This window comes from Lathyrus oleraceus, chromosome 5 (assembly GCF_024323335.1).
Source record: "Lathyrus oleraceus cultivar Zhongwan6 chromosome 5, CAAS_Psat_ZW6_1.0, whole genome shotgun sequence".
NCBI lineage: Eukaryota > Viridiplantae > Streptophyta > Magnoliopsida > Fabales > Fabaceae > Lathyrus > Lathyrus oleraceus.
This window is the reverse complement of record NC_066583.1, coordinates 388,910,741-388,936,498: the sequence shown is the minus strand read 5'-3', so window position 1 is coordinate 388,936,498 and position 25,758 is coordinate 388,910,741. Positions and strand designations below refer to the sequence as shown.

The window sequence follows — 25,758 nt, the reverse complement described above, 5'->3', positions numbered from 1 at the left end:
ACAGAATGCAGAATTTTCTGCGTTTTTCATCGTTGGAGAACTTTCAGACCTCCGATTTCGATTCCGTAAAAAGTCAAACGCTCAGAAAATTATAACTCATACAATACTCTAAGTATATAAAGTTGATTTTCAGTTTTAACACAATTAAATCACCACAAATCAAGAATACTCATCAAAACCTAACAATTCCAAAACCATAAAAATTAGGGTTTCAACCTAAACATATTTCTACCCATTGACCCAATTATACTAACCCATAATAATAAGGATTCTCCCCCTTACCTCTTCAATTTTCTGGAAACCTTAGCTTCTCTCTTGTTCTTCCCCTCTTCTCCTTACTTTTCCTCTTTTCTTTCTCTGTTGCCGTCAAATGATCAAATGAATCCTACTTCTCACTTCCTCACCTCTTATATACTAGTATTATATTTGGGCTTAAAGAATGATACCTCTAATTTAATTATTAGGCCCAATGAGACCTAGTATTATAATATCTCTATTTAATTCAAATAAATTAAACCAACTCAATATGCACACCAAGTTAATTAATTCAATTATTCCTTATATCTCATATCAACTAAATAATTAATTAACACACCAAATTAATTAGAATAATCAATTATTATACTACCTAACAACCAATTAATTAATTAACACTCTAAATAAATAAAATAAAATATAATAATAATAATATAAGAAATAACTACTAAAATTGGGTTGTTACAACTCTCCCCCACTTAAAAGATTTCCGGCCTCGAAAATACCTCAAACGAACAACTCCGGATACGATTCCTTCATCTTATCCTCGAGTTCCCAAGTAATATTGCCATTGGCGGCTCCGCCCCATATCACTTTCACCAAAGCAATCTCCTTACCACGAAGTTTCTTCACTTCTCGATCTTCAATTCGCATAGGTGATGTATCAACCGTCAAATTATCCCGCACTTGAACATCATCTACTGGAACAACATGTGATGGATCCACAATGTACCTCCTCAATTGAGACACATGGAACATATCATGAAGATTAGAAAGTGATGGTGGTAATGCAATCCGATATGCCACTTCACCTACCCTCTCGGAAATCTGATAAGGACCAATGAAACGCAACGTCAACTTACGCGACTTCAAAGCTCTACCAACACCCGTTATTGGCGTAACTCGAAGAAACACATGCTCATCTTTCTCAAACTCAAGAGCCTTCCTCCTCTTATCATGATAAATCTTTTGACGACTCTGAGAAGCCTTCATCTTCTCTTGAATCATCTTAATCTTATCCGTAGTCTCTTGAATCAACTCGGGTCCAACCACAACACTCTCTCCCGATTCGTACCAACATAAAGGAGTTCTACACCTTCTACCATAAAGAGCCTCAAAAGGTGCCATTCCAATACTCGAATGGAAACTGTTGTTATACGTAAACTCGATCAAAGGCAAGAAACTATCCCAATTTCCTCCTTGTTCCAAAACACAAGACCTCAAAAGATCTTCAAGTGACTGAATAGTTCTCTCCGTTTGACCATCAGTTTGCAGATGATATGCCGAACTCAAACGCAAATTCGTACCCAAAGCACCTTGCAAACCTTCCCAAAATCTCGAAGTGAACCTCAGATCTCTATCTGAAACAATGCTCGACGGAATACCATGCAAACACACAATCCTTTCGATGTACAACTTAGCAAGTCTCTCCATCGAATAATCCATCCTCATCGGAATAAAATGAGCACATTTCGTCAACCTGTCCACAATGACCCAAAGCGCCTCACAATTACTCGATGTTCTCGGCAAACCCAAAACAAAATCCATAGAGATACTATCCCACTTCCACTCGGGAATAGATAACGGTTGCATCAAACCAGACGACTTTTGATGTTCAATCTTTGACTTTTGACAAGTCAAACATGAATACACAAATTCCGCTACATCCTTCTTCATACCTTGCCACCAAAACATCTTTCTCAAGTCTTGATACATTTTAGTAGCACCAGGATGAATACTCAGGCCACTTCTATGCCCTTCCTCAAGAATCCTCTTTCTCAAATCCGCAACATCCGGAACACAAACTCGATCACGACACCTCATGATACCATTCTCATCAATCCGAAAGTCACCACACTTGCCTTGATTAATCAATGTCGTAACATCGACTAATTTCAAATCTGACTTCTGACCTTCTCTAATATCATCAAGAATGCCACACGTAAGCTTCAACATACCAAGCTTAACACACGAAGACGTCACTTCACAAACCAAACTCAAATCTCTAAATTTCTCCAACAATTCAAACTCTCGAATCATCAACATAGACATGTGCAATGACTTCCTATTCAATGCATCGGCTACAATATTCGCCTTTCCCGGATGATAATTCAAACCAAAATCATAATCTTTCAAGAATTCCAACCATCTCCTTTGCCTCATATTCAATTCTTTCTGATTGAACAAGTACTTCAAACTCTTGTGATCACTAAACACATCAAATCTCGATCCATACAAATAATGTCTCCAAAGCTTCAATACAAACACAACGGCTGCCAACTCTAAATCATGCGTCGGGTAATTCCTCTCATGAACTTTAAGTTGCCTTGAAGCATAAGCTACCACTTGCCCTTTTTGCATCAAAACACCTCCCAAAACCAACAAAGAAGCATCACAATACACAACGAAGGTTTCTAACGGATCCGGTAAAATCAAAATAGGAGCCGTAGTCAATCTTCTCTTAAGCTCTTGAAAATTCGCTTCACACTGCGAAGTGCAAATGAAAGCTTGACCTTTCCTAGTCAACTGCGTCAATGGTAACGACAACTTAGAAAATCCTTCAATGAACTTCCTATAATAACCAGCCAAACCAAGGAAACTTCTAATCTCAGCAACAAACTTAGGAGCTTCCCATTGAGATACAGCTTCAATCTTCGTAGGATCCACAGAAATACCACCACTCGAAATCACATGTCCAAGAAAACTTACTTCACTCAACCAAAACTCACATTTAGAGAGTTTAGCAAACAACTTCCTCTCTTTCAACACCGATAACACAACCTTCAAATGCTCGGCATGCTCCTCTTCGCTCTTAGAATAAATCAATATATCATCGATGAACACAACAACAAACTTATCCAGATAATCATGAAAAATTCTATTCATATACTCCATAAATACACCAGGTGCATTAGTCACACCAAACGGCATCACGGAGTACTCGTAGTGACCATACTGTTGGTGTAAGCCCTAGAGGCCAATACTTTTGGTACTTGTATCGAATTATTTATTAATAATAAAAGGCATTTTCTTTATTATGGTTGATTAATAAAGTCCCTAGAATAGATAGTCCGTTTAATGTATTAAGTGTGACTTAATCATGAGAACACATTAAACATAAGGGCACTATTCTTAAAGTATCCGTAGTCGAGCTTTAGTGTGAAGTGGGATAACATTAAAGCATTAAGACTATTATGTTTGTAGACTGATGATCACATCTCATGGATCATGGATAAAGAGTTATCAAGTCTTAAACATAGGTATGAATATTAGGAGTAATATTTATACCGGATTGACCCGCTATGAGAATACTATATAGAAAGTTATGCAAAGTGTCATAAGTTATTCTCATGGTGATAATAGTGTATACCACTCTTCGACTTGAAACCACTATGGATCCTAGATGTAGAGTCGAGTGCTTTATTGTTGATCCAACATTGTCCGTAACTGGATAACCATAAAGACAGTTGATGGGTACTCCACAAAGCATGCTGAGGGACATGAGTGTCCTAGATGGAATTTGCCAATCCTGCGTAACAGGATAAATGTCTATGGGCCCAATATTGAACTGGACAAGGATGACACGGTCTATACCTTGTGTTCAATATAGACATAAGGGCAAAGGGGTAATTATACACATGATTATTATCACAGGAGGTTTTGTCAGATCACATGACATTTTCGTGACTTGGGTAGCAGTGATGTGTTGCTAGATACCGCTCACTGTTTATTATGTTAAATGTGTGATTTAATATAATTGCCAACGTCGCGAAAACCTATAGGGTCACACACAAAGGACGGATTGATGAGAGATAGAATAATTAAGGAACATCGTAAGGTACGGTGCACTTAAGTGAAAACGAAATATGGTAAGGTACCAAATACTTAAGTGATTTTGGCATATTATGAGATATGGGCAAAATACACTTAAGTGGGCTTTTTGGCTTGAAGCCCACACAAGTGGTTCTATAAATAGAACCCCTTGGGTAGAAGCATTGTAACTCAACTCCATTCCACTCAGACAGAAATTCAAGTAGAGACTTGGAATTTTGTTTCCCTCTTTCTCTCACTCAAAGTCTTCATTCATAACAGCTAGCACTGCGATTGAAGGAATCCGTTCGTGTGGACTGAGTAGAGACGTTGTCATCGTTCAACGTTCGTGATCGCCCCGTGGATCTGTATCAAAGGTTTTGATCATAATCAGAGATCTGCACCAAAGGTTTGAATCGCCACAAGAGGTAACGATTCTATCACTGACCATGCCCATTCGTAAGGATCACTAAATGGAGAAATTTTTAAATTCCGTTGCGCCTTGGATGGCAATTCTCCTACACATACCTTGTCCGAAAAGCAGTCTTTTGAATATCCTCAGCCTTTACACGAATCTGATGATACCCAAACCTCAAATCGATCTTGCTAAACACACAAGCTCCAACCAGCTGATCCATCAGATCGTCAATCCTCGAAAGTGGATACTTGTTCTTAATCGTCACGTTATTCAGTTGTCTATAATCAACACATAATCTCATAGAACCTTCTTTCTTCTTGACCAACAGAACAGGTGCACCCCACAGCGACACACTAGGACGAATAAACCTCTTCTCAAGCAAGTCTTCAAGTTGACTCTTTAACTCTTTCAACTCAGAAGAAAACATTCGGTAGGGAGCCATCGATACAAGACTAGTTCCAGGAACTAAATCAACCGAAAACTCGACATCACGTTCCGGCGGTAAATCACTTATATCTTCCGGAAATACCTCCGCAAACTCACAAACTATTGGCAATTCTTCGATCGTCCTCTTCTCACGAATATCCAAAGTTGCCAACAACATAAACAACTCGGCACCACCTTGCACCGATTCATCCACTTGCTTAGCAGACCCAAACCAATCTTCCTTCGCACCAACCTCAAGAAAAATCACCGTCTTCTCAAAACAGTTGATATACACCCGATTAAATTCTAACCAATTCATACCCAAAATCACATCAAGCTGCTCTAAAGGAAGGCAAACTAAATCAATTCCAAAATCCCTACCAAAGATACTCAACGGACAATTCAGACACACATAGGAAGTAGAAACAGAACCCATAGCAGGTGTATCAATAACCATACTTCTACGCATATCAGATAATATAAGATTCAATCGCTTAGCACAATCCAAAGAAATGAAAGAATGTGTTGCACCGGTATCAATAATGGCAGTCAAAGGTGTACCATTAATAAAGCACGTACCTTGGATTAGCCTATCATCGGTAGTGGTCTCCGCACCAGACAATGCAAACACCTTTCCCTTCGCTTGCTCCTTCTTTGGCTTATCACATTTGGTACTAATGTGACCTTTCTCACCGCAATTGTAACAAGTCACACTCGAACCAACTCCACACTGGTTTGCTCTGTAACAACTCTTGCCACCCTTGAAACACGTCACAGAATCCTTACTACAATCAACACCACGATGCCTTTCAACGCCACATTTGAAACACTTAAGTGGAGTAGAAGATCCTCCTCTACTTGGCTTCTTGCCAAAACCAGATTGTCTCCTCTTGTCATCATACGGTTTCCCCCGATCCTGGTTTTTCCCCTTCAAACTCTTGTAGAAAGAAGCACTTTCCCTACTATCCTCATCATAAATCCGACTCTTGTTAACCAACTTCGCAAAACGAGTAATCTGTTGGTAACCAATAGCCGTCTTGATATCATGTCTCAAGCCATTCACAAACTTCAAGCATTTAGATCTCTCAGCATTAGCAGTATTGTAATGAGGACAATACTTGATAAGCTCCTGAAATCTAGCAGCATATTCCGCAACAGTACCATTTCCTTGCTTCAATTCAAGGAACTCCACCTCTTTCTTCCCACGACAATCTTCTGGAAAATAGTTCTCCAAGAAGACATCACGGGAAAGAGCCCAAGTAACCTCAATGATGTCTCCTTCAAACCTCTGAAGAGTGTTACTCCATCAATCTTCAGCTTCCTTCTCAAGCATATGAGTACCAAACTGCACTTTCTGAGCATTAGTACAGTTCATGACTCTGAAGATCTTCTCAATTGCCTTCAGCCAAGCTTGAGCTTTATCAGGTTCATGCTCACCCTCAAAGACAGGAGGATTGTTCCGCTGGAATCTCCCCAAAGCACGAAACTCATCATCATCTCCATTTCGGTTACCAGCATTCGCTTGAGGGATCTGACCAATGGAGTCAGCCAACATCCTCAGCGCCTCAGCAATGGCATCACCATTCCTGCCTGCAACCATCGTCCTGAACAGCCCGAACAACCAGACAAACAGTATCGATCGTGTCAGATACACAAATCAAATACAACGGAATGGAAAACCCTAACGACTATTGACCAACTGGTCGACCATGCTCTGATACCACTAATGTAACACCCCTTTTCTACCCCGAAATACTTAACATATAATCAGAGTGAATAAACACGCATATAAACAAAAGGGCGTCACATCGACGTTTTAAAAAATTAAAGGCTTTCAAAAACCAACATCATTCATCATCAATATACAATACACCTGGTCATTTAAAATAACACATTTCAATTATCATGAATATTCAAGAATATGCATTCGCAGCGGAAAATAATGAATATCCATGCATTTCATAAAATGATTCATGTCCCATACCATGATCATCTCTCAATAATCTCTTCAAGATAAACTAAAACCATATCCAGGATATTTGGCACTGTGGCCTCCCAAACATCGAATTTCAAATAAACATGTTCACAAGTAATAACATAATACGTATCAAAATCAGATATGAGTTCAATACTACTAATCTACCTCGTGTTACATGACCAGAGCATTGACTCACTACTTAGTCTCTAAACAAGGCACCGAAACTCTCCAGCTAATCTCGAGTGAGTTACCGACATTCAAACAGAAGGGTGAGAATTCAAATCATTATGAAGAAGTATAATAAGGCACAATGATTAAATCAACAATTAACGGAATTCATCACACCTTGTATAACCATGTAAATAATACTAACCAATATTTATTTCACAGGTTTCAAGCATACATCAAAACTCAAGGAGTATAATATTCAACTCTAATAGTATATTCCCAAATATACACACAACTACAACTATCACATAATCACATATTTTGCCAAATTATATATCCAAACATCGCCAAATTCAATTACTAGATCTCATACACACCTCACAATCACGTCAATGCATACATTCAATTATCACATAACTCTAATTTGACTCAATGCAAGACATGTGACTCTATGCATGTGGTACCGCAATGTGAACTCAACGTTTCACCGCTTTCTGATTCAATACCTAGAATCCAAGCCACGCTTCCGATCCGGACAAGATCAAAGTCACTACGCCTATTTCCAATTAAGGATCAACGTCTGCTACGCCTATTTCCATTCAAGGATCAACGTCTAATACCATGTGAACCCACAGTTTCACCTCTTCCACCATGAAACCGACCATGCCATGAATTAATGTACAAATACCAACACATATGCAATTAAGATCATCTCTGCCATCTTAACATTCCACATATCACCATAATCCAACTCTATGAATTATCCACCAATGGTACATATACACATTCATAACAATATATCATTCACAAATATAGGCTAATTATCAAATATAACTTTTAAAATCTCAATTTTTTCATTTTTCAACAGTGGTAACCGGTTAACGCTTTGAGGGTAACCGGTTAACACAAAACAGAATCAACTTCCTGCGCAGATTTTCAAGCAAGTAACCGGTTAATGCTCGGAGGGTAACCGGTTAACATAAAACAGAATCAATTTCCTGCGCAGATTTTTAAGCAAGTAACCGGTTAATGCTCGGAGGGTAACCGGTTAACATAAAACAGAATCAATTTCCTGCGCAGATTTTTAGCAAGTAACTGGTTAACGCTCGGAGGATAACCGTTTAACATAAAACAGAATGCAGAATTTTCTGCGTTTTTCATCGTTGGAGAACTTTCGGACCTCCGATTTCGATTCCGTAAAAAGCCAAACACTCAAAAAATTATAACTCATACAATACTCTAAATATATAAAGTTAATTTTCAGTTTTAACACAATTAAATCACCACAAATCAAGAATACTCATCAAAACCTAACAATTCCAAAACCATAAAAATTAGGGTTTCAACCTAAACATATTTCTACCCATTGACCCAATTATACTAACCCATAATAATAAGGACTCTCCCCCTTACCTCTTCAATTTTCTGGAAACCTTAGCTTCTCTCTTGTTCTTCCCCTCTTCTCCTTACTTTTCCTCTTTTCTTTCTCTGTTGCCGTCAAATGATCAAATGAATCCTACTTCTCACTTCCTCACCTCTTATATACTAATATTATATTTGGGCTTAAAGAATGATATCTCTATTTAATTCAAATAAATTAAACCAACTCAATATGCACACCAAGTTAATTAATTCAATTATTCCTTATATCTCATATCAACTAAATAATTAATTAACACACCAAATTAATTAGTATAATCATTTATTATACTACCTAACAACCAATTAATTAATTAATACTCTAAATAAATAAAATAAAATATAATAATAATAATATAAGAAATAAATACTAAAATTCGGTTGTTACACTTTTCACCTCCCACCACTAGTTCTTTGAACTACGGAGCTCTGAATACCTCATTGCATTATGAGGATACGTAGGCATAATGGCCTCAATCCTCACCGAGCACTTTATTTATTTCTTTTCTTTTCCCCCATTCTTTTATGATTAATCTTTAGATATAACACACATTCGAGCAAGAACAATCAAAATGGTTCCCATCGAGTACCATGGATGTTAGGGGTGATAATACTTTTCCCCTTGCATAACCGACTTCCTTACCTATCATATCTCTTTCCCCGGGGTTTTATTAATGTTTTCCCTTTCCTTCGGGAATAAATAAAGTTCGATGGCAACTCTGTTGCATGTTCGAGCGTGCGATGCGTTCGGGTAAATTTCCGCTAGCTTCAACTGACGACTCTGTTGGAGATACTGCGTTGCTTGGAGTATTTCCTAGCCGCTAAAAGGATTCGAGCCTAGTTTTAGTTTTTCCTTGCTAATTTTAGGTGTTTATCTTTATACCTTACCCACTTTATATTATTCGTCATTTATCTTATTATTGTTATATTCTCATATTCTGGATATCTGTATATGCTGTTGTTGGGTTGGGGTGACGATACATGAGAGAAAAGCTCTATACCCGAGCTTGAGTATAAACATAAGATAGTAACGTGACTAGAGTTGTGTTTGACCTCCATGGAGTTTTTATGCAATTATGGTTGACACGAGACGTCACACCTAGAGTAGATCCTTTTGGGAGCATCATTATCCAACGAGTTATTCGTCTAAGGCAATGGTATCTTAAAATAGGTTGTTGACTCTAGGGACCTTTTAGGATCGCCCTTTGAGGATAGTACACACATGTGAGAGGGATATTGGTTTTTTTTGCAGGAAACCAAGACCATTCATATTCGTTTTCTTGTGTATATGTCGAACCTTTGAACTTGCAACAAACAAAATATGTAATTTATCCAGAATATGCCGGAATTTTGATTATGTGATATCTCACCATCATTGAATCATATAGCACCATTGCATCATAATGTTTGATTTTTCTTGTTACATTTGCATTTTTCAGGGACCTACGATTGTCAGGTGCTATTGTCGACTAAATTATAGAGAAGACATATAGAAGAAACACATATTAGTACTAGTTAAGAGACTCCAAGTTCGATGAACTGAGGAAACTTAGTGACTTTTTGGTTTAAGACTATAGGGTAGCCTTCAAGAAAGCTTATGGAAATTGTCGTACCCCAAAATTCGCCCTCCCCTTTTCCATGTTTTATCTAACTTATGACTTGAGATTCATCTACATTTGTGTACATCATGCATTCATTCTCACAAACATCATAGATTTCAAGCCGGTGGATAATAAAACTAGGTTTTGGCTTGAGGGTTTATGACATGGCTCATCATATGGGGGAAAACCTAATTTTATGCCCTCTTGGACCTTGGTTCAAAAGGATTAAAATCACGACGTTCATTTGTGCACTCAAAATCCTAGTTCTTGTTGATGTGGTTATGAGACCTAATGGATAGTCTTTGGGCCATGTCTTGGATACTATTACCCTAGTTATAGGCATCTAACTTTTGATGGTCATGATTGGGTATATGGACTGAGTGATAGGAGCCCCACTTCATTGGAGGGGCGCACTTGGTCGTTTTACCTTACATCATTTATCGTTAACTATTTGATTAGGGTTTCATTAAACTTGACATATTTGATTTCATTGGTTGTGGTGCAGTATGTGGTTCATTCATAATGCATTGACCCATATTGTGGATCCCATAGTTCATTCTTACATCCATAAAATTTTAGTCCATATTCATGACCATTTGGTTTAATATGGTCATCATGCATGTTATGATATGTAGTCATAACCTTGACAATTATGTTTTTGTGAGAAACTTTGTTTGAATATCAGTAAGGACACCATTTTCGTTCATTAAGCACGTCACAAACGAAACAAGCGTTGATCCTATTTGACTTTGGTCAATCTTTGACTTTTTGGTCAACTTTGACCAAAGTTAACGCTTTCTCTTTCTAAAAACCAACCTCATATTCTTCACTCATTTCAAACCTTCCTAATTAAATCTCTATAGTATTTTAATTCCATACATTTTTAAGAATTAATATGTTCAATCCAAGGTGAATACATGATTGGTGTTTCATTAATTCAAATCTTTCCACATTCAAAGCCAAATCTCTAACCTTTTTTCCCCTAACTTTTGGCAACAATTTACATATTTTGCTAAGTACTAACCATTCCCAAATCCATTTATTAATTATTTCATTTCAATACAATTTTCAAATTCAAATTCATTACAATACTCATTCACATTCAGTTTCAGTCAAAAATTACAAAAATCTCAAGATACAAATTAATTCCAAGCTACATATTTCAACCATTCCAACTCTTCTTTCCAATGAATTGGTTCGGTTAAGTGAAGCACGTTCCAATTACTTGTAGGATGGAAATCAAATCAATGCATTAACAGGTTATCAAGCATTCAATAACATATTCCATAAGCAATGCATGACAGATATCCAAATCAATTTAACCTGCAATACGCCAGCAAAATACGCAGAACAACCTCCACCCAACAAGGTCAGCGCCTAACATCAGTATAACTAGTTTTGAATCAGCTTCTAAAATAAATGTTAATTCTAGACCAAAATAAGGCTCATAGATTCTGACATAGTGGTGTAATGCATAACAGAACATGAGAGCCAGGCTTCACTAATTATTTCTTCTTTAACTACATCCAAACTAATCATTTTCAATTTCTAACAAACGAATCTAACCTTAACAAATTCACTCTAACCCTTCCTCTATTAACAGGACAATAACAAACTTCATAGTTAAACCATTCTAACAGCATTTTAATTGGATTTTCACTAAATGTCATAGCAATAGTTTCATTCCGTTTCAAACAACAATTTCACTTGAGTTTCATTCTGGATTTCAACTGACTATTGTGCTTCTAACTAGCTAACAAAAATCCAAAAGCTCCCTAATCGAACTAACAGAGCTCACTAACATCAGGAATTTAACCCATAACTTGCTTGACTAACGAAACCTGCAGTTGATAGAACCAGTTCATCAAGACCCAAAATCTAACAGTCCAACAGTTAACTGCTAACTGCATAATCTAACAGAACTCAGAGAGCATTTCAAAAAAACAGGAAGTGAAGTTTAGTTTGTATTTCAATTTCGAGTTAAATTTCTAACAAAAAGTTCATTTCAAGTGAATTTTCAGTTGCATTTCTAACTAACTGAAATTGAATTTAGATTGCATTCCAGTTTAATTTCTAACAAATTTTCTCATTTGCAACTAACTCTTAATCTCATGTGAATTTCAATGTAATTTCGGTTACCTCTCTTAACTGAAACTCAAGCCCTATAAATCAATCCATCTTCACTCTCTGAACTTTACTCTTCAAACTGAACCTTCAATCTTCATCAGAGATATTCAATCATGAAGTTCTTTGTTCTAGCTATTCAACCTTGCCCTGCTTCATCTTCATTCCACAATAATGACTCATTCCGTCTTCACCCTGTGTTGAACAGATTGCAACAATAATCCTCAGAAGCATCAAAGAACAAAGAAGGAGAAAAGGAGAATTGAAGTGGTTGAAGAGGAGGGAGAAGATTGATTCAATACCTATTTTTGCCGCTGCGACGAAACCGGATTGAAGTGTTGGAAGTGCGATGTCGAATCATTGAATTCATAAAATCCTTGAACGCGAGTGGAGATTGGAATCATAATGGCATTAGGTCGAATCCACGAGGTGAACATGTCAATACTGAGACGGAATCAGAATCTGAGGATACGTCAATGGTGAATTCGCGTGACGTGTTCAAGAATCCCGAAGATGTGAGGCGTGGAGTGACGATGTTGGATTTGATTCCACAGCGAACCGTGATGAAAACGTAATGAGGCAATCCGCGATGCAATTCGAAACCGGCATTGAACGAAGGAACGCTATCCATGTTGAAGATGATTGAGCTGCGTATTTCATCTTCTTCGCTTCGATTCTGATTGAAACGCGAAGTAGAGATTTCGCACAAAAGTCTTGGTTGCATCGTTGCTGTGAGGTTTGAGCATAACATTCAACCGGGTTTGTTTTGTTTGAACCCAGTACTGGACCGGTTTCAGCCTTCCACCTTGGTTCTGTTTGGGCCTAAGGCCCAAACTTCCTTTCTACACCTCCCTAAGTTCATCCATACCCCACAACCATTCGGTTTTTGAGTTTTTTTGTTTAATGAAAAGATTTTGGGCCTAAGGCCCATTTGATGAACCACTGTTATGCACACCACCAATTCCAGGTTCTGCACCCTATTGGCATTCTAGCTTAATTGAGTTTTAATTCTAATTTTTTAGCTTAACTAGGATTAGGATTTAAGTTAATCATGCTAATTATTATTAGTTTGAGTTTCATTTTTAGAATAATTGACAATTTAAGTCTTACTTAATTTTTAGGATTTTTAGTAGTTGTAAATATCAATTAAGCTAATTAGAATCCTATGATAATCGAAATTGGAATTTTGGAATTAAATTTCTAGAATTAATTAGATTTTTAGATTAATTAAGTTTATGAAATTTGATTAAGTTTTAGATGCTAATTATATTTATGATAATTAGTTTTAATATAATTAGGTAATTAGTTCTTAATTGGAAAACTATTTTTAGATTCTAATTTCCTAATTAACCCATTTTTACATATATTGACTATTTTTCCCTTGGGGCTTAGAATCTTGATTTTAATGCATGTTCACTTAGTTTAGGGTCTTAATTAGAATTGTTTGGTTTTTACTTAGTTGATTAATTCAATAAGATATTATTATACATAGTGCAACTATTCATTTCAACCCCTCTGATTAGCGATGACCAAAGGTTATTTGGTCAACCAAATCCTTTGTAATTGTGTTGTAAGTCCCAAGCCTATTCAAGTGATCAAGAGACCCTTAATCACTTGATATGGCAAGTTCATTACGCTCAAGCTATTATGGATATGCAAAATCTCAGGAGTTCAAAACCTCAAGGTTTAAATGCAAGATCACGACTTCGAGTCAACATGAATCAAGCATAGCCAGCAAAGTGGACTACTTCTCAAGCACTACAAAGGTATCAACGCTTGTCAATCATAATTCAAAGCGAGTGGCACGAGCCTTAAGAAATAGAGAAGGAATGAGATTGGAGAATTCCATTAACTTACTCTGAATATCTTTGGGTACGGGACTCTTGACCCAATTGTTCATCGTATTCACCTCTATTCATAGACTTTAGCAAAATTTGAATTACATGATTTTCAAGTCTTCTTCTACAACAAATGTCACTACATAAATAAGATCAACACACATGATCTCTTGTCAGCAAGTTGTTAATTTTGATTCGAGTTGCATGTTATGAGCCTTGAGAAACAAAGAATGATGAGAGTGGAGAATTCCTATGCTTGTCTAGGATATCCTTGGGTACGAGACGCATGACCCAGTTGCTCAAGGTATTCGCCTTTGTTCATAGAGTTTGGTGCAATTTGAAGCACACAATTGACAACTCTTCTTCTTCAAACAAGTATCAAGATTTCAACAATTCAATAATGGAGTATCTTTTGCTATTAGCAACACATTATTTGCCTTGTAAGGTGATAAACCTTGGCACTTTTCTTCGCCTTGAGAGTCATGGACTATGGCATATGTTTCTTTTTGTCTTGTAAGGTGATAAACCTTGGCTATTCGATTTAGTTCTTTTCCCTGAGATTCATGGACTCTGGAATTTGATTCTCTTCGCCCTGTAAAGTGATAAACCTTGGAAATTTAGTTCCTTGACATCATCAGTTGTAAACTCTGGTAGTGATACCTTGCCTAGAAGGTTATGAACCTTGGCACTCATTTTCATCCTTGAAGGGTAATGTACCCTGGAAAATCAATCTCGTTCCTTTTGTTTCATCCGTAGTAGGCTAAACTACAATTACTCTGATTTTTTCATTGCACAATGAGAATACGTAGGCATGAGTGTTCGAATCCTCTACGAGCATAATTACTTATTCTTCTGCTTTCCACCCTAAGCCACCATTCATATCTTTCATGATCCATGATCTACCTTCAATCATAAGCCGTTCACCTAATGACGCATCATTTCTTTGAAACCGAAACACGGTTTCCTTTGAAATTCCATATATACCCTTTTAGGACCATATAATGACAAATCTGCATTTGTACCTAGAGTTTTTTGACTTTTACCCAGACATTTAATTATCCTTTTTTTCCCAACCATACAATGATACCATGCCTTAGGCCCCTCACTTGTGGTTTGTGCCACCTTACCTCTATGGTACAAATTCTTCTCCTATGGATTCCAATGTATACCCTGACCTTTGGTTTCAAATTATACCTCTTCATTCACTTATTACCAAATACTCGATTCTGTGACTTTGGTCATTCATTCCATTCATTTCCATGACACATCCATATTCTACCTTCATTCACTCCATGTGATATACCAGTCATCTTTGAGCTAAATACATTATCATTTGAGCTCCATCTTATACCCCTTTGTGAACCAAGAGATGTTTGTGCTATGAAACCAAACACTTAATTCCTTTGTTTTTGGTTGTTCCAACACAGTGATACATGGATATGGGTCCTCACTTGTTGGTTCATACCAGTTTACTCTTGGGTTCATATTTCAGCCCTTGTTGTAGTTCAAACAAAATTATCCTTTGGTTTAGACCATACTTTAATCACATTTTTTTCACCTTCTACCACTAGTTCTTTGAACTACGGAACTCTGAGTTCCTCATTGCACTATGAGGATACGTAGGCATGAAGGCCTCAATCCTCACCGAGCATTTTATTTATTCCCTTCATTTTCCCTTATTCTTTCGCGAGTAATCTTTAGATATAACACCTATTCGAGCAATAACAATGAAAACGGTTCCCATGGAGTACCATGGATGTTAGGGGTGCTAATACCTTCCCCTTGCATAACTGACTTCCTTACCCAACATATCTTTTCCCCCGGGTTTTATTGATGTTTTCACTTTCCTTCGGGAATAAATAAAGTTCGATTGCGACTCTGTTGTATGTTCGAGCATGCAATGCATTCAGGTATATTTCTACTAGCTTCAGCTGGCGACTCTGCTGGGGAAGTCCTGCTACTTGGGGTGCTACCTAGTCGCTAAAAGGAGTCGAGCCTAGTTTAGATTGTTTTCGCTTGTTATGGGTGTTTACCTTTATTTCTTTACTCGCTTTATTTATCGTATTCTTTATTGCTTTAAATATTGTTTATACTGTATATTATCTATTATACTCTTTGTCGGGTTATGGGTTATGTTACATGAGTGAAGCTCTATACCCGAGATGAGTACGTACAAAGGATAGATTCGTGGATAGTCGTGTACACATGAGTTTCACACATTGGGTTGTCACGAGAACCACACCCATACTAGATTCACTTGGAAGTACTTTTGTCCTGTGAGAATTCACTACGGCAGGGTATTTTCATTTTGAGTCGATGACTCTGGGAGACCTTATAGGGGCTATCTTTTGAAGACTAGAACCTACCTGTAAGGGGGATATGGGTTTTTTCCTGCAGGAAACCATAGACTCTACATACCTTATTCTCATGGACGTTAGACCTTTGATCCTGCATCGGGTAGTATGCGCAGATTATCTTGATTTTTTTATGTTGTTAACATACTCTATTGCATATCATTATTGCATTACTTTATATGTGCTAGAGTTTTGACCTTGAGTTATTATACCACTGATGCTTTGAATCTATGGGTGTTGTATAATTATTTGCATTCCATCCCCAACATGTGAATTCATGCATTTACATCTCATGACTATCAACCAAAAAAAGCTCACCTTGTCCATTCTCCAGTCAGAAAGACGACGACTCTTCGACACCAGTACTTCACAAGAGCTAACAAGTCAAGAATTATGACAAATATGGAACAAGAGAATTCTACCTATAGGGAAATCTTGGCTCAGTTCCAAGTGATCGCAACTTAGTAAGTCTATGTGAATCGTGACTGCAAGTGCACAGTCTTATCGCGTAGTTTTAAAGATTATCAAACCCACAAGGACTAATAATCGAACGTATCGTGGTCTAATATTGCTATGTAAACCTAAGGCTGATGATTGTTTTATGATTGGAGGGATGAAGATAAATAATTATAACGTAAATAGAATAAGATATGGGATATATGGGATATCGGTATGTAATACATCAAACTTCGGGGATTCGATAGATAGTTGGTGAAATCTTATTGGTTAAAATATTCTTCGGTAGAAATTATTTATAGAAAGGACTTAGTCTCACACTCTCATTTTTATTGACTCTGACCATACTCTTAAACTAGAATGCTTGGCTCCCACGGTCTCATTTTGAATTTAAAAGTAATTTTTGAATATAAATAAAGTCTAATTAATCCTAAAGTGATCTTGCTGTGTTTAGGATTAATGCTTAGTTTCAGCTATCTGGTTAAAATCTCAAACTCTCGTTCTTGTTGACTGTAACCTTAGTTTGTTTTGTACTCTCGTACGAAAAACAATTTGATTAAAATAAGAAACTAAAACCGGAAAAATAAGTTTTATAAAAACTAGCACCAATTATTTATTGAACCCCGTCGTTTCGACGGTCTTTACATACTGATGCCTAAGGGTTTAGCCCGACATGGATCCGGTAACAAACATGGTATTTGGGAAATTAAACATGCAATAAGGCATAAATAAATAAAACAGTAATCAAAATAAAACCTGGATTGAAATTTAAGAGCTGGAAGTGAATCTTGAATCTTCGATTAAAATAATTCCGGCAGGCTTTAGCAATGAATAACCCTTACAATTGAATCCCAAATGCGTAAAACTAATAAACCGTAATAGTCCCTGATATGGAGAAACTATCACTTTTACAAGGTAAGAAAACTGCCTAGAAAACTAAAAGAAAAATAGTGCGGAACAAAGTTAATCGTGAACTTGAAAACTAGAAGAAGAGAGTGCGCTGTGAGTCTGAGAGGTTCCACTTTTATATCCTTTCCGCAATCCCTAAAATGTAGCAAGGTAATGGTATCGTGGCTAAAAAAATGTAGATAATGGTGGAAGACTAGGTTGTGGCGGTTGCCACAACCCTAGCTTCTTAATGAGTGGCGAGCGCCACCTTTGTAGCAACGGAAAGCCACTTCTCAAGGGCTGGTGGCGGGCGCCACCTACCTCTTGAGCCAATGTGGCGGGCGCCACACTCCTTAGATAGTGGGCGCCACAAGCCCATTTTCTTTGGTGGCCCATTATCCCTTTGAAAGCCTCTTTTTCTTCTCTTTTTCTTCCCTTTTTCTTTTCCTTTTGCTATTTTCCATTTTGCTTTCGGTAAACCTTTTAATCGATAAATACCTGCAATAAACATGAAATATTATGTAATAATAAGTGTTAATCGAGTAAAAAGCAATGCACATGGAGCCAAAAATACGATACATTTTCGCGTTATCAAACTCCCCCATACTTAAACCTTTGCCTGTCCTCAAGCAAATGCTGTATACATAAAAAGTTTTGTAAAATATTTGCAGCATACATTATCAAGACTCGTAGAAAACACAGTTGCATTCGAATACTCATTCTAGTCTATAAACTTTACTTTGGTTCAAAATTGTATTAACAAGTACTCACTTCCACACTAAGGGTGTCATTAGAACACACAGTCGCAATGTTGCAACCATAAGTCTCCCTCCTATACAAACCAATTTGAATCATGTTGTCATGTCTAAGCCTACCTTAATAAACCTTCTTTTTATCCTTTTTTCATTATGGCACAATCACATTAAGCATGTTATCCTTTCACATTCATAGCAAGATAATATGTTTGTGACTATGATCTCATCATTATTTCTTTCTTTCTTTTTTGCACTTTGGCTCAAATAACAATTGAATATGGTTATACCTGTTGTACCCCTAAATTTGCCCTCCCCTTTCTCACCTATGTATCTAATCACTTGATCAGGAGATGACTTGCATACATTCATAACTCATCCATATGCATCATTCCTCATGGATTCAAAAGAAACTTGGACCCATGAAGCTAGGGCTCACACAGGTATCAAAGTCCAAAGGCATGGGTTGATCACATCATCAGCACGGGGGATGTGAAACCCTAATGACGATGGTGAAGGTTTGATTTCAACAAAGTTGTGACCAAACAACCTAGGGCCTTCAAAACCCTAATTTCTCAAGGCAGGATCTCTTGGAGCTTCTCTAGGCCTCATCTTGGTCTCCAAAGCCCTAATCAGGAGTTGGTAATCAGATGGACTTGGTGGCTTGATTGTGCATTCATGACCCCTCATTCTTCACCCATTGTCAATTTGCTTGACCTAACCTTGCTTGGAGCATTGGTCTTAGTTCAAAGTCAATGGTGATATTCATTTGGTTGTGGACACATCTTTGATCCTGGTCATCTGAACCATCAAACCCCCTGTGTTTCAAGCCACTTGTTGCTCATGCCATTGGTTCATGGACACTTTGTCAAAACCCTAGCCTTATGGTTTCATTTGATGGCCTTGTTCATGTACATTATCAGTCAAGTTATTTTTCAAAAGTCCAACATCCAAGTCATAAAACAAGACAATTGGGAAACCAATTTCAATCACTTTTAAAACCATTTCAATTCATTCCATGTCATTTTGAACCATTACATGTGACTCTACACAAAAAAATACAAAATTTGACATTTTTGACCAATTGTTGACTTTGGTCAATAGTTGACTTTTTGGTCAACTTTGACCAAAGTCAACCCAAAATCCTAATGCCCTAAAATCACCCTAACCAATAATTCATTGTCCATCTACAAAGAAATGTAAAGAAAATGAGAGTTTGACCAATTGTTGACTTTGGTCAATAGTTTACTTTTTGGTCAACATTGACCAAAGTCAACCCTAAAATCTTAAAGCCCTAATTTCCCAAACCTAATCATAATCACATCACTTTGGTTTTGATTCACCATCCAAAGGCCATGATTGCTTGCTTTCACCTTGTTTCTTCATTCACAAGTAACCTTGCAAATATCATGTCCATTTCCACAAACCTACAAAACACCAAGTCATGAAAACTGCAGCATATGATCCAGCCCTGTAATCAGCCCATGAACTCATTCACACAACCACACAAGCATTTCCTAAGACACCTTGAAGACCAATTGGCCAAAATTCAGCAAGAAAGAAATGCTTACCATGGTTGCAAGCACATGAACTTTGTCTTGCCTTGCTTGTTGCAACATACCTATACATGTCTTGCTACATCATACACAACGACCTGCTACAAGACCAACAATGCAACCATTAGGTCCTACATCTAACGGACTTGCAACATGAGCAGATTACCATGAACCATACAACCTGAACCTGCAACAGATAAAAATCATGGGCAATACAATCAGTAGGCAAATAGTTTATGCACTATCTGCATCAAGATAGTAGAACAGTGGAGCAAACAACTTCTGCAAACAGCAACCTGCAATGTTACCAAACCATCCACATCTTGCAGCCAGTAGGAAACCGAGTCAAAGAACACTCTACAACATTGCAGGACCAATTTTGAGCTTGCCATGAACCTTGTAGAACCATGCCAATCGTGCTTCATCATAAGCCATGCTTACCTACAATGACACATAAAACAGGTGAAACCCAGTATTCAAGCAAGTCTGAACCACAAAAAAAAGGGCCAGTACACAAGACCTACAACCATATGCACCATGTGTGCTACCTTCAACCAGCTAGGATACCTAACATTGCAGCAAGGTTAACCTACATTGAGCCTTGAACATACCATGCATCCAACAACCAAGCCAGTCATATTTCAATCAATGAAGTGGAACCAAACCTGCAGCTAAACGACAATATCAATGCAAGTGAAATCAGGAAGCAACCTTGAACCAGAACCTGAAAACATCCTGCAACACATAATCAACCCCAACAATCCATACTTTAAAGCTGCAGTATCATGACATCATAGCATTTCAAACAATGCAAATCCTCAGCTCAGCAGCAGTCCAAGCATATGCATCAATGGCTATTTGCCTACAAACCTGCAGTCATGCTCAAACAATGCCTTGGAATGTGGTCTTCGTCATGAATGGCAATATTTGTCTAAGGCTAGGCCTAACTCTAAAATCTGGCAGCATTACAGCAACCACATCAGCACCTTGCTGCACCAAGCCAAAGGGCAAGTCCCAACCATGTTACAGATTGGTCCTACTGGAAACCAATGCCTAGCCTCATCAAACCATAACCCTGCAGTGAGTATACACCAACACCCCATAATTTTGTCAGCACCAAGGTTAAGCATTAACCTGAACAACAATCCTGCAATGAATAGTGTGGAACAAAACAAGGTCAACATAAAGGCAACAATCACATAAGCCAATCCTCTTGCAACATTTGGAAAACCACAACAATGCCTAATTCAATTGACATACATTGATACAAAAGCTTAATAGGGAGTTAACATGGTAAATGTCCAAACACTCTTGCATCAAACCAAATCCACACACTGCAGCAAACATCAACCATAGCCATAAACCTGCATCAACATGAACAGAAGAAGATCAAATGTGAACACCCAAACCATTGCAATATAATAGGGAAGGTGCTAACAGGGCATACTAACATGATTTAACAAGTTGACATACCAACCCAATATGCACAAGTGCTAGCCACAATGAACATCCCAAGCAGGCATATCACAAGCCATGACCAAAATGGTACCATGAGTGTGGTTCAATGAGCATGCTCAAAGTCTGCAGTGAATAACATGAACCATTTGCAGTGAAACCAGTGGGGGTCATATGAAAGACAAAAGAAAGTAGATACACATGTTTGAGCTTGCTAGGCATTGGTACACATAACATAACTTTGCTCATGAATCACTAACATCCAATTCAAGCTAAGTCATTTAAATCCACATGCGACTTGGATAACAGGTCACCACTTAACTTGCTCCACTTAAAAGCCACCTACAACAGCCAGTCAAAGAGGCTTTTTCATTCATTCATTAACCAACATTAACCAACTTAACTAACTGAGTTAACTAACTCAGTGAGTCATCCCTAACTAACTCCAAGCCTATCTCTAACAGAACCCTAACCTAATTCCAAGCCTAACCAAATCCCAAACCATATCTTTATTTAAGAAATTCATCATTCACAATTTCAAGGCCCTTGGAACCTTGTGTGAAGCTGTGCAATTTCTCTCTGCAATTTCTTCCCTCACCCTCACCAGAGCTCTATTTATCTCTCAAATAAGCCATTTAAGCTTCACATAGAAGCTTCAATTTTCTTGAGCTAAGCCACTGCATCCTCATTTTCATTGTTTTCTAGTTCAGAAGAAGAAGAAGGAGACGAAAGAAGAAGAAGAAAGCGAATTAAGTGCAGAAACTCACCGGTTGATTTTTCTGATCATCTTCTCCGGTATGTCATTTTCTCTTCCGTGTCATTTTCTTGCTTTGAGCTCTCCAGGATGTAGCCTCTAAGGTAGGAAATAGAAGCCCCATAGTGTTAGAGGTTGATTCGCGTCATGCGCTATTTAATTTGAGGCTTGGGTGTTAGGGTTCCTCCACGTTTAAGTTCGATTCTACCGATCCATGGACTGTCTCCCAACTCCACTCCCATATTCATGTTTAGCATACAATGGTGCATCCAATGGTGATGGTAGTTAGGTGCAGGCCACTATCGGCGTCGGCGACGGACGCCGGCGCAGTGAGCCATAGTGAACGGACGATGAGAGAGAGTTAGTGCCATTAAATTTCCATTCAAACCTGTTGACTTGGACAAGTCAACAGGGAGAAGTTTGGGCTTAGTCTTGGTAAAGCTCATAGAATTACTCTTTACACACCGTGTATTACTGATACACCTCCCCACTGGCTGTTGGAAGAAACGAATTGGGCTTAACCAAGCCCATTGACCTTCTGCTATTTCACCTTACATTTCCAGCATGCACCCCCCACAAGCACTTGAAATTCCAATTGGACTCATACGCAACCCATTTTCGTTTTCGCTTCACACCCCCCCCCCCCCCCCCCTTTTGAATTTGCTTGCTGTACAAAAATCAGCAATGGGCTTATTTTGCAGCCCATTAGCCAGAATTCAATTTACACCACCTCTTCCATTTCATACCTCCTGACCCAATTAATTTTTCTTTTATTTTCTTAATTGATTTCTTTTACAATTTAATTAGGACATTATTAGTTTAATTAGGTTAATCATTGGAATTAGAATTTAAATCTTGATCATTAGGATATTAGAATTTAATTAGGATCACTACGCCAAAAAGTGCTTTTGGCAGCACCAAAAAGAAAGCGCTTTTTAAAAAAAAGCGCTGTAATAGCTTGAAAAAAAATTCGCCTATGTAAAGAAAGCGCTTTTAAGGTAAAAGCGCTCTTATAGGTCTCCACTTATGAAAGCGCTTTTAAGGTAAAAGCGCTCTTATAGGTCTCAGTCTCACATCTATGAGTTTCACACTTATGAAAGCGCTTTTAAGGTAAAAGCGCTCTTATAGGTCTCATGGGTTTCACACTTATGAAAGCGCTTTTAAGGTAAAAGCGCTCTTATAGGTCTCAGTCTCACATCTATGAGTTTCACACTTATGAAAGCGCTTTTAAGGTAAAAGCGCTCTTATAGGTCTCATGGGTTTCACACTTATGAAAGCGCTTTTGAGGTAAAAGCGCTCTTATAGGTCTCATGGGTTTCAGACTTATGAAAGCGCTTTTAAGGTAAAAGCGCTCTTATAGGTCTCAGTCTCACATCTATGAAAGCGCTTTCATGGTAAAAGCGCTCTCATAGGTCATTTATAAAAATTATAATAAATCTAATATTACAAAATCCCTGACTTTCAGAAATCCCTCTTTCACTCTCTCTCGTTCGAAGCTCTCGCTGCCCTGGAAAAAATTCCACAGAGTACCTGGAAATCTCAACGATAAACACTGCAAATTTGAAAGAGACTGCATTCGAAAGAGAAGGATTCAATACCTGGAAATCTCATTGCGTTTTAAGGTTAGGTTTTCGTGTCTTTCTGTTTTGCCCTAGAAGTCAAAGAATAGGTGGTCGATTTTGGTTTGAATAGACTTGCATTGCTACATTATGGGTTATTTATTTGTCAGTATCGATTATTAGAGTTTGTGACTATGTTTGCTTAATATTCTGTAACTTACCGAAAGTTTCATCTTGTTCTGATATAAATGATATTCTGTAACTTGCATCGCCATTGACTTAGAAATAATGTTGGGAGTTCTAATAGAATCAGTGCCTTTTCAACATTTGTTTAAATTTGCTGAGAAAGTAGGAAGGAATGAACTGATATGTTTGCACCATTGTATCCTCATATTCTAACTATTACTGAAATTTCAGAAAGTGATTTTGATGTTAAATGTTGGATACTCAAATGGAATAACTTTGTCTGCTACAGTGATATATGTGATATGGTTTCAAGAACTTAGAGCAATGTCTCATATTTTGGCAATCCTATTACATGTTGGTTTGAATGAACAGTTAAACTTCAAAATGTACATTCATATTTTGGCATAACTTTGTCTGCTACAGTCATATTTTGGCAATCCTATTTAATGTTGTAAAATGATGTTTTAATATTATGTGAATTTTTAAGATGGTCACTGTAGTGTAAAATGAACCCTGATGGACTATATGTACATTTTTCATGTGCTTGTCTACAGGTTGTTGAGTATCGTGGTGAGCAAATAGGAGGTCTTGAGGATCTGAGGGAACCATATATGTTGTTTTCTTCCTTTATAGATAAATTCTTGCTTAGCTTTTATTACATGGTTTGCGTCTAATTGAAAACTTCACGTCTTTGCCCATTTCAGGTTCTTACAAAATCGGTACTGCGTCTGAATCTGTTAATGCAGCTTACATATTTTCTAGAAAAGATCTTTCTCGGTATGTCTTTCAGCTTAGATATTATACAAACCCAAAGCATGTGTTTAATCATTTAGTATCTAGAATGAATCATTATGTTCAATTATTCATGTTAAGCTAATGAATCAAGTTACCAAAATATGTTAGTTATGTATGTTGCTTTATTATTTGACCTTAATATGCAGGCCTGCTATACAGATTCCCTGCGCAAGCAAAGCTGTTGTAGCTGTCCGGTTCTGTCCTATATTTTTTAATCTCAAAGCGACAAACTCAGGTACTTGTGCACTTAGTATAGTTCTGTTTACAACCAGTAACTATGTACAACCAGTTATATGTGGTACTGTTCCAATTAAACTGCCTGTGTGGGATGTATTCCGTCTTAAATCTATATGACCTCTTACTAGTAAAGATCATGAGTGGTGGCCTAGAGGTTCAAAGTGATTGGTCTGAGCTAATTAGACAGTTTTATATTATTTAGCTCTAGTTATGCATTAGGAAGCAGTTATGATATTTGGAACTGTGTTTTGGTCGCAACAAGCTCTTGAGTTCTTGGAAAGGAGACAGACAAAAGACTCAAAATAGTGGGACTTAGACGAGTTTCACCCAATAAAAGAGTGTTAGAGTTGGTATTGTTAGCACTCTTTTTATTAATATTAGTCCACGTAGTTTAACTATTGATATACCGGTTCGTCCATTGACACACTAACCTTATATCCCCATCGAGTTGATAATTTAATAAAATTGATAATGTGAATTGAATTTCTTGGTTCTTGAATTTCTTGGTTCTTACTTGTGAATTGAATTTCTTGAATGATCGATTACTTGGTTCTTGAATTGTTCATGTGCATCATATAAGTTTCTTGAATTGTTTTATACGTTATGACTTATCCTTGATGTTGTTTTATATGTACAGCGCTCATTCCCTGTGTTTCCGTGAGTTTGACCTTCTCGACGTTGCTGTTCGGTAAATCCGAGGTAAATTTCTTCCTCAAATTACTGGTACAC

The 25,758-nt window shown here is 37.5% G+C and overlaps 2 long non-coding RNA genes across 2 annotated transcripts; one reads left to right on the top strand and one right to left on the bottom strand.

Moving 5' to 3' along the window:
• Positions 1–11,097: 11,097 nt before the first annotated feature.
• Positions 11,098–12,941, bottom strand: LOC127084999 (uncharacterized). The gene is made up of 2 exons (XR_007788878.1): positions 12,502–12,941; positions 11,098–12,394 (listed from the first exon to the last, which is right to left on the bottom strand). It is a non-coding gene; the product is annotated as an uncharacterized LOC127084999 (long non-coding RNA).
• Positions 12,942–23,812: 10,871 nt separating this feature from the next.
• Positions 23,813–25,030, top strand: LOC127080183 (uncharacterized). The gene is made up of 3 exons (XR_007788008.1): positions 23,813–23,874; positions 24,552–24,774; positions 24,939–25,030. It is a non-coding gene; the product is annotated as an uncharacterized LOC127080183 (long non-coding RNA).
• The last annotated feature ends 728 nt before the right edge of the window (positions 25,031–25,758 follow it).